This window comes from Carcharodon carcharias, chromosome X (assembly GCF_017639515.1).
Source record: "Carcharodon carcharias isolate sCarCar2 chromosome X, sCarCar2.pri, whole genome shotgun sequence".
Classification (NCBI taxonomy): domain Eukaryota; kingdom Metazoa; phylum Chordata; class Chondrichthyes; order Lamniformes; family Lamnidae; genus Carcharodon; species Carcharodon carcharias.
This window is the reverse complement of record NC_054507.1, coordinates 3,557,941-3,573,598: the sequence shown is the minus strand read 5'-3', so window position 1 is coordinate 3,573,598 and position 15,658 is coordinate 3,557,941. Positions and strand designations below refer to the sequence as shown.

At 55.2% G+C, this 15,658-nt stretch overlaps 1 pseudogene; it reads right to left on the bottom strand.

Annotated features, from left to right (window-relative positions):
* Positions 1–1,014: 1,014 nt before the first annotated feature.
* On the bottom strand, positions 1,015–1,389 carry LOC121273194 (annotated as a pseudogene).
* Positions 1,390–15,658: the final 14,269 nt, after the last annotated feature.

The following is a 15,658-nucleotide window of genomic DNA, read 5'->3' as shown; positions in this document are numbered from 1 at the left end:
TCGGCCTTTAGGAAGAATACGGCCTTCCCGGACATCTTGGGGGCTGCAACTATGGCTGAGTATCCAACAACCCCTGCCAGGGCCTTCACGCAGGCCTCAATCATCATGGTGGGCGAGTGTGTAGCACTTCAGCTCTGGCTTGGGGGCCCGTCGCCCAAAACGTGACAGGGCCGCAGAGCAAGCAGGAGCCAAGCCGCTCTCATGGAGGTAGCCCGAGTGGGCCCCACCACCAGGGAAGTTGTTGACACCATCAGGCAGTGCTACACCCACCCCAATACAGGCAAAATGTAGACAACAAACAGAGCAAAGGAGAGTGAGAGAGGGGGAGGGCGAGGGGACAAAGGCAGGCAGGTACCCCAATGTTTTGTGAGGTGGGAGGGTTCCGATGTTCTGCTGCAGGGGGAGGAGGAATGTCTCCACCTGGGAAGCTCGCACCACCCAGGCACAATTCAGGAACGATGGTAACTGTCCGTAGACGCAGCTGGCTCTGGGCACTGTTAGCTGACCCAAGCGAAGCAAGAGCGGGCAGAGTGTCATGCAGGTCTTCTTCCCCTCAAAGTTCAGTCTCTCACAGCCCCTCCCTCCCAGATGTTCTATTCCTCCTCCTGCAGACAACCAATCAGACAAAAGTCCATTCTTTTCTCCCCCAGGCATCTATACCTTGCAGCAAAAAGCCCTCCCCCTCCGGCTGGAGTTGGGTCCTCCTCCCCTCCGGCTCTCTCCAAACTCCCACTCCCAGGCTCTTCAGGCCTTGCTAGACCGCAGCCTGTAGTAGCAGCAGCAGGTTGTAGGAGTCTCCAAAAAGAAGAGTCCAAATCGCAAACGTCTTTCTCCTCCCAGTGGGCAGCAAACATCTTCCTCCTGGTAAAGGCCAAAAGCAGAATCTTCAGTGGCAGAAACAACAGGAGCACCAAACGGCAGCAACACCCCCTCCCAACTGCAGCTCAGGCAACAATGAGCTGCACCTGAGCCTATTCAGGAAGATGGGTGTTTTTTTCAGGTCGTTGTGTGGTTTTACTTGGAGCTGGTGTACTTGGTCGCCGCCTTTGTTCCCTCTGACATGGCGTGCTTGGCCAGTTCCCCGGGCAGCAGAGGGCACACGGTGGTCTGGATCTCCCAGGAGCTGATGGTGCTGCGCTTGTTGTAATGGGCCGGGCAGGAAGTCTCGCCCACGATGCGCTGGAAAATATCACTCACGAGCGAGTTCGCGATGCTCATGGCCTTGGAGGAGATGCCGGTGTTGGGGTAAACACGCTTCATCACCCGGTGTAAACTTTCCTTCCTCCACCTTCACTGCTTCTCGCCGTCCTTTGCTGACAGGTTCTTTAAGGCTTTCTTGGCTCCCTTCATGGGAGCTGCTTTCTTCTCCTGGCCACGGGTGCTGTTCATTTGTACATAATGTTCATTATTGTAAATAAACTCCCAGGAATGTCTCCCTGCCCATGGCTCTGTAATGACTTCATGTAACCAAACAGGTTTCAACCAGAAATAGATAACTTTCAGCAGAGAACTTTTTAGATGCTTGAACCAGGTCCTCGACAAGAAGGCCCTGGCCCCTGGATTTCCTGCGCTTATGCTCATTGGTCAGAGCCTCCTAGAACAATCACGTGACCCTTGATAGATTGTAGGAGAGGCTATATCTTTAGTTACTACAGGCTCCTTGTTCTGATGAGCAGTGTTCGTGTCACTCAGATGTGAAAATTTGGTTTCTATACAAGATAAAGGCAGGTGTCTCAGTCCAGGGCCTCTTCCTTGTGTCTGTGCGGCCTTCAGACCACAGTGATGCTCCAGCCTCACACTCTCTGGACACATTACTGATGCCTGCACCTCGATGGTGCTGGTCATTGCTGCCAGAATGTAGTGGGCAGGTGTCACAGAGTTCCCTCATTCTCTCTGTGTGCTCTCAGCACCTTTAAGGTGGGGCTGGTCCCCCATCTCTTCAGCATCTGTGACTGGTGACGCTGTGCACCAGCTCCTGAAGGGCTGAGGTGCTGAAGGTGGACAAAGAATCAGATGCATCTAAAGTTTCATGGCTGTGTCTCTGAGACGGCCCAGATCACAGAGCACAAGAGAGCTGTCCTCGGCCAGACAGGAGTCAGACAGTCTCAGAGGTTGTGTGAAGATCTATGGAGTGTCCTCACTGCATGTCGTTATCATCCTCCTGCAATCGAGCGACTATGGGGGCCTCCACTGTGTCTCCATGACAGGAGTATTATCACAGAGCGCAAGTGAGCTGCCATAAACCAGACAGAGTCAGACATTCACAGCTGCAATGTGAGGATCTACGGGGACACCTCACTGCATCTCGTCATCATCCTCCACAAATCTGGCAGCTATGAGGGCCCCCTGAGCTCACCTGTCTTGTCTGGCCAGTGTGAGGGCCTCATCCCCATCATCGGCGCCTCCAAGGACCTCCTCACCCTCATCCCTGTCGGTGTCCTCCTATTCGGAGGAGACCTCCAGCTCCTCCATCTCCCCCTCAGCCAGCTCCTCACCCCATTGCAGCACCAGGTTATAAAGGGTACAGCAGACGATGATGATGTGTGACACCCTCTGTGGACTGTATTGCAGGGCTCCACCAGACAGGTCCAGGCACTGGAACCACATCTTCAGCATCCTGATGGTCTGCTCCACCAAGTTGTGAGTTGCAGATTGAGCCTCGTTATACCTTCGCTCTGCTGCAGTCTGAAGCTACCGCATGGGTGTCATCAGTCACGGCCTCTGTGGGTCACCCTTGTCCCCCAGGAGACAACCCTGCAGACTCTGTGGACCCTGGAAGATGTCAGGGATCTGTGACCGACTGAGAACGTAGGATTCGTGCACACTCCCTGGGAACTGTGCACAGACCCTGCAGGATGTGTTTCTGGTGGTCACACACCAGCTGCACATCAGCGAGTGGAAGCCCTTGAGGTTGATATAGTTGTCTGCTTGTTGCCACGGAGATCTGAGCGCCATGTGAGTGCAATCGATGGAACCCTGCGTCTGTGGGAAACCTGAGATCTGGGCAAATCCAATCGCTCTTGTATCCTGGCTCTCCTGGTCCCGGGTGAAATACACAGAGTTGTGTGCCTTTGTGAAGATGGTGTCCGTGACCCCATGGATACATTTGTGGGTGGAGGTTTGTGAGATCCCACAGAGATCACCTGTGGAGCCCTGAAAGGAGCCACTGGTGTAAAAATTGAGCCCCACAGTCACTTTCACAGCCACTGGCAGTGGATGCCCTTCATGTCCCTGTGGTGCCAAGTCCTGCAGTAAGTGGCAGATGTGACTGACCAGGTCCCTAGACATGCGCAGTCTTTGGCAACACTGGTTCTCAGTCATCTTCAGGAATGAAAGGTGGTGTTTATAGACCCTGGGACAAGCTAGACACCGACCAGCAACTCTTGCTGTGGCTCTTCAGTGGTGTGTGCAGGAACCCCAGCTGCCCCTTCTCCCTGAGGGTGCTACTCCTCCCTCTGTACAGCCAGGCACCTCCGTCACTCTCTTCTCCATCGTCTCTGCTCTCTGTAAGCCATGAGGTGTACAGTTAGTTCACCAGGCTCCATGCAGTCCACTGAAACACTCATCAGTTTGCAGTCTGTGCCCGAGGGGTGAAAAACTCTGGAGCACTTGGTGGCTCTTTCATGCCTCTACTCGAGTGGGCAGATAAGCTAGAGACCCGACTCCAATCATCTCAATGTGGCTGTGTCTGAACTGTCTGAGCTGCGGAGTAATGGTCACTTTATACAAGGTTTACCTAACGTGTGGCTGCTTCCCTCCCCCCAACACCCTGCACATGCTTGTGCACTACCCTCAACCACAGGGCAGCCCTGTACCCCCTCCCCAACTCACCTCAACCACAGGGCAGCCCTGTACCCCCTCCCCAACTCACCTCAACCAGAGGAGAGCCCTGTACCCCCTCCACAACTCACCTCAACAACAGGGCAGCCCTGTACCCCATCCACAACTCATCTCAACCACAGGGCAGCCCTGTACCCCCTCCCCAACTCACCTCAACCACAGGGCAGCCCTGTACCCCCTCCCCAACTCACCTCAACCACAGGGCAGCCCTGTACCCCATCCACAACTCATCTCAACCACAGGGCAGCCCTGTACCCCCTCCCCAACTCACCTCAACCACAGGGCAGCCCTGTACCCCCCTCCCCAACTCAGCTCAACCACAGTGCAGCACTGTACCCCCTCCCCAACTCACCTCAACCACAGGGCAGCCCTGTACCCCCTCCCCAACTCACCTCAACCACAGGACAGCCCTGTACCCCCTCCCCAACTCACCTCAACCACAGGACAGCCCTGTACCCCCTCCCCAACTCACCTCAACCACAGGGCAGCCCTGTACCCCCCTCCCCAACTCACCTCAACACAGGACAGCCCTGTACCCCCTCCCCAACTCACCTCAACCACAGGACAGCCCTGTACCTCCTCTCCAACTCACCTCAACCACAGGGCAGCCCTGTACCCCCTCCCCAACTCACCTCAACCACAGGACAGCCCTGTACCCCCTCCCCAACTCACGTCAACCACAGGGCAGCCCTTTCCCCAGCACCTCACTATCAGCCGGCCAAGAAAATTCAACTTGCCTCTGCCCTTCAGCTGAATGTGCAGGACCTCAACCTTAAAGACCAACAGACAACAGGCGAGAGCCATGCAACGTTACTCTGCAACATTACCATACAACGTTACCATGCAACGTTACTCTGCAACATTACTCTGCAACATTACTGTGCAACATTACACCGCAACGTTACTCTGCAATGTTACTGTGCAACATTACTGTGCAACGTTACTCTGCAACGTTACTGTTCAACGTTACTGTGCAACGTTACTCTTCAACGTTACCGTGCAATGTTACTCTGCAACGTTACTCTGCAACGTTACTGTGCAACATTACCCTGCAACATTACTCTGCAACGTTACCGTGCAATGTTACTCTGCAACGTTACTGTGCAACATTACTGTGCAATGTTACCGTGCAATGTTATTCTGCAACGTTACCATGCAACGTTACTCTGCAATATTACTGTGAACTGTTACTGTGCAACGTTACTGTGCAACATTACTCTGCAACGTTACTCTGCAATGTTACTCTGCAACGTTACCGTGCAACGTTACTCTGCAATGTTACCATGCAACGTTAATGCGCAATGTTACCATGCAACGTTACCGTGCAAAGTAACTGTGAAATGTTACTGTGCAATGTTACTGTGCAACGATACTCTGCAATGTTACTCTGCAACGTTACAGTGCAATGTTACTCTGCAACGTTACCGCACAATGTTACTCTGCAACATTACTGCGCAACGTTACTCTGCAACGTTACTCTGCAATGTTACCGCGCAACATTCCTCTGCAACGTTACTCTGCAATGTTACTCTGCAACGTTACCAAGCATCGTTACTCTGCAGTGTTACCGTGCAACGTTACCGCACGATGTTACCGCACAACATTACTCTGCAACATTACTGTGCAACATTACTCTGCAATGTTACTCTGCAATGTTACTCTGCAATGTTACCGTGCAATGTTACTCTGCAATGTTACCGTGTAACGTTAATGTGCAACATTACCATGCAACGTTACTGTGCAAAGTAACTGTGAAATGTTACTGTGCAACGTTACTGTGCAACGTTACTCTGCAACGTTACTCTGCAACGTTACAGTGCAACATTACTCTGCAACGTTACCGCACAATGTTATTCTGCAACATTACTGCGCAACGTTACTCTGCAATGTTACTCTGCAATGTTACTTTGCAATATTACCGCGCAACGTTACTCTGCAATGTTACCGTGCAACATTACCGCACAACGTTACTCTGCAACATTACTGCGCAACGTTACTCTGCAACGTTACTCTGCAATGTTACTGCGCAATGTTACCGCGCAACATTCCTCTGCAACGTTACTCTGCAATGTTACTCTGCAACTTTACTGTGCAACGTTACTCTGCAATGTTACCGTGCTACGTTAATGTGCAACGTTTCCATGCAACGTTACTGTGCAACGTAACTGTGAAATGTTACAGTCCAACGTTACTCTGCAATGTTACCACACAATGTTACTCTGCAACATTACTGCGCAACATTACTCTGCAACGTTACTCTGCAATGTTACCGTGCAACGTTACCGCACAACGTTACCGCACAATGTTACTCTGCAACATTAGTGCGCAACGTTACTCTGCAACGTTACTCTGCAATGTTACTCTGCAACTTTACTGTGCAACGTTACTCTGCAATGTTACCGTGCTACGTTAATGTGCAACGTTTCCATGCAACGTTACTGTGCAACGTAACTGTGAAATGTTACAGTGCAACGTTACTCTGCAATGTTACCACACAATGTTACTCTGCAACATTACTGCGCAACATTACTCTGCAACGTTACTCTGCAATGTTACCGTGCAACGTTACCGCACAACGTTACCGCACAATGTTACTCTGCAACATTAGTGCGCAACGTTACTCTGCAATGTTACTGCGCAATGTTATCGCGCAACATTCCTCTGCAACGTTACTCTGCAATGTTACTCTGCAATGTTACCGTGTAACGTTACTCTGCAATGTTACCGTGCTACGTTAATGTGCAACGTTTCAGTGCAACGTAACTGTGAAATGTTACTGTGCAACGTTACTCTGCAACGTTACAGTGCAACGTTACTCTGCAATGTTACCGCACAATGTTACTCTGCAACATTACTGTGCAACATTACTCTGCAACGTTACTCTGCAATGTTACCGCACAACATTCCTCTGCAACGTTACTCTGCAATGTTACTCTGCAACGTTACCGCCCAATGTTACTTTGCAACATTACCGCGCAACGTTACTCTGCAACGTTACTGCGCAATGTTACTCTGCAACGTTATTCTGCAACATTACCGCACAACATTACTGTGCAACGTTACTCTGCAATGTTACTGTGCAGCGTTACTGCGCAATGTTACTCTGAGACGTTACTGTGCAATGTTACTGTGCAACGTTACTCTGCAAAGTTACTGTGCAACGTTACTGTGCAACGTTACCATGCAATGTTACTCTGCAAAGTTACAGTGCAACGTTACCGCGCAACATTACTCTGCAACATTACTGTGCAATGTTACCGTGCAACGTTACTCTGCAACATTACCACACAACGTTACCACGCAATATTACTGCGCAATGTTACTCTTCAATGTTACTGTGCACTCACCTCCAAGTTCCCCTGGAAATGCAGCTCGCCAGGTGCAGGGCTTATTCTGCTGTTGTGAAACACGTCGGTGTGTAATAATGCTGCTGTGCCCGGACGATCCAGCAGGGGGGATGATTCCGGCGGGCTGGCCTTATAATGATATGCAGATGTGTTAAAATGAAGTGCCCGATGTCTGACAGTGGGAAACACAGCCCACCATTGACGGGCAGAGTGGATGGTTGCAAATTGGTTTCAGGACGTTGTGAAACCTATTTTTGGTCTTCTCACCATATTGTCCACTCCAACCACCAAACACACCCATCGCCAACGGGCACAGAAAATTTCACCCAGAGTCAGATTACGCAAAAATCTTCAGCTCTCTTTTCTCTTGTTTCCCCCCTGGAGGTGCTATCTACTGCTGTGATGCAGCATCCCCATTGCTGATGCTTATCTTGTACCTCACTCAAATGTGAGACACAGCCATGAATACTGGAAGGCCATTCGACTATGGAGGACACTCCTACTTCTGGAGCTGATCCAGAAAGCAACATTGAATCAGAAACAGGATTGGGGGATTTGATCCCTTTGTTGTCTTTCTCCTTTCAAAGCTGCTGTGATCTGAGATCAAACCCTCCAAACCTCCAACTGTCCTGCCTGAGCGAAGTAAACTTGAAGTGTACCATCCTGGCTTCTGTGGATGTGACATTAAAAGCAGCGGATTTCCACTGGCATCAAACTCGGCAGGACATGGTCTCGTCACATGGTGGGGTGTGGAAAATACAGTGGAGAAACAGGAGACTGATAAATCAATTAAAGACCCTTAGTTATCACGCTAGTCTCTCAATCTCACACTCAGCCGCTCTCGGCCAACGGTCCATAGCGCGGGTGTCTCTCACTCTCACCCGCCAGAGCACATTCCGTGTGTCTTTCACTCTCTCCCGCCAGAGCACATTCCGTGTGTCTCTCACTCTCACCCGCCAGTGCACAGTCCGGGTGTCTCTCACTCTCACCCGCCAGTGCACAGTCCGGGTGTCTCTCACTCTCACCCGCCAGTGCACAGTCCGAAGTCTCTCACTCTCACCCACCAGTGCACAGTCCGGGTGTCTCTCACTCTCACCCACCAGAGCACAGTCCGGGTGTCTCTCACTCTCACCCACCAGTGCACAGTCCGAGTGCCTCTGACTCTCACACGCCAGTGCAAAGTGCGGGTGTCTCTCACTCTCACCTGCCAGTGCACAGCCCAGGAAACTCTCACTCTCACCCGCCAGAGCACAGTCCGGGTGTCTCTCACTGTCACCCACCAGTGCACAGCCCAGGAAACTCTCACTCTCATCCGCCAGTGCACAGTCCGGGTGTCTCTCACTCTCACCCACCAGTGCACAGTCTGGGTGTCTCTCACACTCACCCGCCAGTGCACAGTCTGGGTGTCTTTCACTCTCACCCGCCAGTGCACAGACGGGGTGTCTCTAACTCAGAACCGCCAGTGCACAGTCCGGGTGTCTCTCACTCTCACCCACCAGTGCCCATTCCGGGTGCCTCTCACTCTCACCCACCAGTGCACAGCCCGGGTGACTTTCACTCTCACCCTCCAGTGCACAGTCCGTGTGTCTCTCACTCTCACCCTCCAGTGCACAGTCTGGGTGACTCTCACTCTCACCCCCCAGTGCACAGTCCATGTGCCTCTCACTCTCACCCCCCAGTGCAAAGTCCAGGTGTTTCACAGTCAGCCCCCAGTGCACATTCTGGGTGTCTTTCACTCTCACCCGCCAGTGCACAGCCCGGGTGTCTCTCACTCTCAAACACCAGTGCCCAGTTCGGTTGTCTCTCACTCTCACCCGCCAGTGCCCAGTCCGGGTGCCTCTCACTCTCACCCACCAGAGCACAGTCTGGGTGTCTCTCACTCTCAGCCGCCAGTGCACAGTCTGGGTGTCTCTCACTCTCACCCGCCAGTGCACAGTCCGGGTGTCTCTCACTCAGTCCCGCCAGTGCACAGCCCAGGAAACTCTCACTCTCATCCGCCAGTGCACAGCACAGGTGTCTCTCACACTCACCCGCCAGTGCACAGTCTGTGTGTCTCTCACACTCACCCACCAGTGCACAGTCCATGTGTCTCTCACTCTCACCCACCAGTGCACAGTCCGGGTGTCTCTCACTCTCACCCACAAGTGCACAGTACGGATGTCTCTCACTCTCACCTGCCATGCACAGTCCGGGTGTCTCTCACTCTCACCCCCCCAGTGCACAGTCTGGGAGCCTCTCAATCAGACCCATCAGTTCACAGCCCGGGTGACTCCGACTCTCACCCCCCAGTGCACAGTCCATGTGTCTCTCACTCTCACCCACCAGTGCACAGTCCGGTTGTCTCTCACTCTCACCCGCCAGTGCACAGTCCGTGTGTCTCTCATCCTCACTTGCCAGTGCACAGTCCGGGTGTCTCTCACTCTCACCCACCAGTGCACAGTCTGGGTGTCTCTCACTCTCACCCACCAGTGCACAGTCCGGGTGTCTCTCACTCTCACCCACCAGTGCACAGTCCGGGTGTCTCTCACTCTCACCCACAAGTGCACAGTACGGATGTCTCTCACTCTCACCTGCCATGCACAGTCTGGGTGTCTCTCACTCTCACGCACCAGTGCAAGTGTGGTTGTCTCTCACTCTCAGCCGCCAGTGCACAGTCCGGGTGTCTCTCACTCTCACCCCCCGGTGCACAGTCCGGGAGCCTCTCAATCAGACCCATCAGTTCACAGCTCGGGTGACTCTGACTCTCACCCCCCAGTGCACAGTCCGTGTGTCTTTCATCCTCACTCGCCAATGCACAGTCCGGTTGTCTCTCACTCTCACCCGCCAGTGCACAGTCTGGGTGTCTCTCATCCTCACTCGCCAGTGCACAGTCCGTGTGTCTCTCACTCTCACCCGCCAGTGCACAGTCCGGGTGTCTCTCCCTCTCACCCGCCAGTGCACAGACGGGGTGTCTCTAACTCAGACCCGCCAGTGCACAGTCCGGGTGTCTCTCCCACATACCTGCCAGTGCACAGTCCGGATGCCTCTCACTCTCACCAACCAGTGCACAGTCCGGATGCCTCTCACTCTCACCAACCAGTGCACAGTCCGGGTGTCTCTCAAACTCACCCGCCAGTGCCCAGTCCGGGTGTCTCTCACTCTCAGCCGCCAGTGCACAGTCCGGAAGTCTCTCACTCTCACCCACCAGTGCCCAGTCCGGGTATCTCTCACTCTCATCCGCCAGTGCACAGTCCGGGTGTCTCTCACTTTCACCCTCCAGTGCACAGTCTGGGTGTTTCTCACTCTCACCCCCCAGTGCACAGTCCGGGTGTCTCTCACTCTCACCCACCAGTGCACAGTCTGGGTGTCTCTCACTCTCACCCACCAGTGCACAGTTTGGGTGTCTCTCACTCTCACCCACCAGTGCACAGTCTGGGTGTCTCTCACTCTCACCCCCCAGTGCACAGTCTGTGTGTCTCTCACTCTCACCCACCAGTGCACAGTACAGGGGTCTCTCACTCTCACCCCCCAGTGCACAGTCCGTGTGTCTCTCACTCTCTCCCGCCAGTGCACAGTTCGGTTGTCTCTCCCTCTCACCCGCCAGAGCACAGTCTGTTTGTCTCTCACTCTCAAACGCCAGTGCACAGTCCGGGTGTCTCTCACTCTCTCCCGCCAGTGCACAGTCCGGGTGCTGCCCACTTTCACCCGCCAGTGCACAGTCTGGGTGCCTCTGACTCTCACCCGCCAGTGCACAGTCCGTGTGTCTCTCACCCTCAACCACAGTGCACATTCCGTGTGTCTCTCACCCTCACTCACCAGTGCACAGTCCGGTTGTCTCTCACTCTCACCCGCCAGTGCACAGTCCGGGTGTCTCTCACTCTCGCCCGCCAGTGCACAGTCCGGGTGTCTCTCACTCTCACCCGCCAGTGCACAGTCCGGGTGTCTCTCACTCAGTCCCGACAGTGCACAGCCCAGGAAACTGTCACTCTCATCCGCCAGTGCACAGCCCAGGTGTCTCTCACACTCACCCGCCAGTGCACAGTCCGGGTGTCTCTCACTCTCACCCACAAGTGCACAGTACGGATGTCTCTCACTCTCAACTGCCATGCACAGTCCGGGTGTCTCTCACTCTCACCCCCCAGTGCACAGTCTGGGAGCCTCTCAATCAGACCCATCAGTTCACAGCCCGGGTGACTCCGACTCTCACCCCCCAGTGCACAGTCCATGTGTCTCTCACTCTCACCCACCAGTGCACAGTCCGGTTGTCTCTCACTCTCACCCGCCAGTGCACAGTCCGTGTGTCTCTCATCCTCACTTGCCAGTGCACAGTCCGGGTGTCTCTCACTCTCACCCACCAGTGCACAGTCTGGGTGTCTCTCACTCTCACCCACCAGTGCACAGTCCGGGTGTCTCTCACTCTCACCCACCAGTGCACAGTCCGGGTGTCTCTCACTCTCACCCACAAGTGCACAGTACGGATGTCTCTCACTCTCACCTGCCATGCACAGTCTGGGTGTCTCTCACTCTCACGCACCAGTGCAAGTGTGGTTGTCTCTCACTCTCAGCCGCCAGTGCACAGTCCGGGTGTCTCTCACTCTCACCCCCCGGTGCACAGTCCGGGAGCCTCTCAATCAGACCCATCAGTTCACAGCTCGGGTGACTCTGACTCTCACCCCCCAGTGCACAGTCCGTGTGTCTCTCACTCTCAACACCAGTGCACAGTCCGGTTGTCTCTCACTCTCACCCGCCAGTGCACAGTCCGTGTGTCTTTCATCCTCACTCGCCAATGCACAGTCCGGTTGTCTCTCACTCTCACCCGCCAGTGCACAGTCTGGGTGTCTCTCATCCTCACTCGCCAGTGCACAGTCCGGGTGTCTCTCACTCTCACCCACCAGTGCACAGTCCGTGTGTCTCTCACTCTCACCCGCCAGTGCACAGTCCGGGTGTCTCTCCCTCTCACCCGCCAGTGCACAGACGGGGTGTCTCTAACTCAGACCCGCCAGTGCACAGTCCGGGTGTCTCTCCCACATACCTGCCAGTGCACAGTCCGGATGCCTCTCACTCTCACCAACCAGTGCACAGTCCGGATGCCTCTCACTCTCACCAACCAGTGCACAGTCCGGGTGTCTCTCAAACTCACCCGCCAGTGCCCAGTCCGGGTGTCTCTCACTCTCAGCCGCCAGTGCACAGTCCGGGTGTCTCTCACTCTCACCCACCAGTGCCCAGTCCGGGTATCTCTCACTCTCATCCGCCAGTGCACAGTCCGGGTGTCTCTCACTTTCACCCACCAGTGCACAGTCTGGGTGTTTCTCACTCTCACCCCCCAGTGCACAGTCCGGGTGTCTCTCACTCTCACCCACCAGTGCACAGTCTGGGTGTCTCTCACTCTCACCCACCAGTGCACAGTTTGGGTGTCTCTCACTCTCACCCACCAGTGCACAGTCTGGGTGTCTCTCACTCTCACCCCCCAGTGCACAGTCCGTGTGTCTCTCACTCTCACCCACCAGTGCACAGTCCAGGGGTCTCTCACTCTCACCCCCCAGTGCACAGTCCGTGTGTCTCTCACTCTCTCCCGCCAGTGCACAGTTCGGTTGTCTCTCCCTCTCACCCGCCAGAGCACAGTCTGTTTGTCTCTCACTCTCAAACGCCAGTGCACAGTCCGGGTGTCTCTCACTCTCTCCCGCCAGTGCACAGTCCGGGTGCTGCCCACTCTCACCCGCCAGTGCACAGTCCGTGTGTCTCTCACCCTCAACCACAGTGCACATTCCGTGTGTCTCTCACCCTCACTCACCAGTGCACAGTCCGGTTGTCTCTCACTCTCACCCGCCAGTGCACAGTCCGGGTGTCTCTCACTCTCGCCCGCCAGTGCACAGTCCGGGTGTCTCTCACTCTCACCCGCCAGTGCACAGTCCGGGTGTCTCTCACTCAGTCCCGACAGTGCACAGCCGAGGAAACTCTCACTCTCATCCGCCAGTGCACAGCCCAGGTGTCTCTCACACTCACCCGCCAGTGCACAGTCTGGGTGTCTCTCACACTCACCCGCCAGTGCACAGTCCGGGTGTCTTTCACTCTCACCGGCCAGTGCACAGCCCGTGTGTCTCTCACTCTCACCCGCCAGTGCACAGTCTGGGTGTCTCTCTCTCTCACCCTCAAGTGCACAGTCCATGTGCCTCTCACTCAGACCCGCCAGTGCACAGTCCGGGTGTCTCTCACTCTCACGCACCAGTGCACATTCTGGGTGTCTTTCACTCTCACCCGCCAGTGCACAGCCCGGGTGTCTCTCACTCTCACCCGCCAGTGCACAACCCAGGTGTCTCTCACACTCACCCGCCAGTGCACAGTCTGGGTGTCTCTCACACTCACCCGCCAGTGCACAGTCTGGGTGTCTCTCACACTCACCCGCCAGTGCACAGTCTGGGTGTCTCTCACACTCACCCGCCAGTGCACAGTCCGGGTGTCTCACGCTCTCACCCGCCAGTGCACAGTCCGTGAGTCTCTCACTCTCACCCACCAGAGCACAGTCTGGGCATCTTTCACTCTCACCCGCCAGTGCACAGATGGGGTGTCTCTCTCTCTCACCCATCAGTGCACAACCCCGGTGTCTCTCACAATCACCCACCAGTGCACAGTCCGTGTGTCTCTCACTCTCACCTGCCAGTGCACAGTCCGTGTGTCTCTCACTCTCACCCGCCAGTGCACAGTCTGGGTGTCTCTCACTCTCACCCGCCAGTGCACAGTCCGGGTCTCTCTCACTCTCACCCACCACTGCACAGCCCAGGAACCTCTCACTCACATCCGCCAGTTCCAATCCCTGGTGTCTCTCACTAAGACACACCAGTTCACAACCCGGGTGTCTCTCAATCTCACCCACCAGTGCACAGTCCGGTTGTCTCGCACTGAGACCCGCCAGAGCACAGTCCTGGTGTCTATCACTCTCACCCGCCAGTGCACCGTCTGGGTGTCTCTCACTCTCACCCACCAGTGCAAAACCCGGGTGTCTCTCACTCTCACCCACCAGTGCACAGTCTGTGAGTCTCTCACTTTCATCCACCAGTGCACAGCCCTGGTGTCTCTCACTCTCACCCACCAGTGCACAGTCTGTGAGTCTCTCACTTTCACCCACCAGTGCACAGCCCTGGTGTCTCTCACTCTCACCCACCAGTGCACAGTCTGTGAGTCTCTCACTCTCACCCACCAGTGCAAAACCCGGGTGTCTCTCACTCTCACCCACCAGTGCACTGTCCGTGTTTCTCTCACTCTCACCCGCCAGTGCACAGTCTGGGTGTCTCTCACTCTCACCCGCCAGTGCACAGTCCGGGTGTCTCTCACTCTCACCCGCCAGTGCACAGTCCTGGTGTCTCTCATTCTCACCCACCAGTGCACAGACCGTGTGCCTCTCACTCAGATCCACCAGTGCACAGCCCGGGTATCTCTCACTCTCACCCACCAGTGCACAGTCTGGGTGCCTCTCACTCTCACCCGCCAGTGCACAGTCCGAGTGTCTCTAACTCTCATCCACCAGTGCACAGCCCGGGTGTCTCTCACTCTCACCCACCAGTGCACAGTCCAAGTGCCTCTCACTCTCACCCACCAGTGCACATCCCCATTGTCTCTCACTCTCACCCGCCAGTGCACATTCCGACTGTCTCTGACTCAGAACCGCCAGTGCACAGTCTGGGTGACTCTCACTCTCATCCACCAGTGCACAGTTCGTATGCAACACACTCTAATTCGCCAGTGCACAGTCCGGTTGTCTCTCAATCAGACCCGCCAGTGCACTGCCCGGGTGTCTTATCACTCTCCCCTGCCAGTGCACAGTCTGGGCATATTTCACTCTCACCCAGCAGTGCAAAGCCGGGGTGTCTCTCACTCTCACCCACCAGTGCACAGTCTGTGAATCTCTCACTTTCACCCACCAGTGCACAGCCCTGGTGTTTCTCACTCTCACCCCCCAGTGCACAGTCCGGGTGTCTCTCACTCTCACCCACCAGTGCACAGTCTGGGTGTCTCTCACTCTCACCCACCAGTGCACAGTTTGGGTGTCTCTCACTCTCACCCACCAGTGCACAGTCTGGGTGTCTCTCACTCTCACCCACCAGTGCACAGTCCGTGTGTCTCTCACTCTCACCCACCAGTGCACAGTCCAGGGGTCTCTCACTCTCACCCCCCAGTGCACAGTCCGTGTGTCTCTCACTCTCACCCACCAGTGCACAGTCCAGGGGTCTCTCACTCTCACCCCCCAGTGCACAGTCCGTGTGTCTCTCACTCTCTCCCGCCAGTGCACAGTTCGGTTGTCTCTCCCTCTCACCCGCCAGAGCACAGTCTGTTTGTCTCTCACTCTCAAACGCCAGTGCACAGTCCGGGTGTCTCTCACTCTCTCCCGCCAGTGCACAGTCCGGGTGCTGCCCACTCTCACCCGCCAGTGCACAGTCCGTGTGTCTCTCACCCTCAACCACAGTGCACATTCCGTGTGTCTCTCACCCTCACTCACC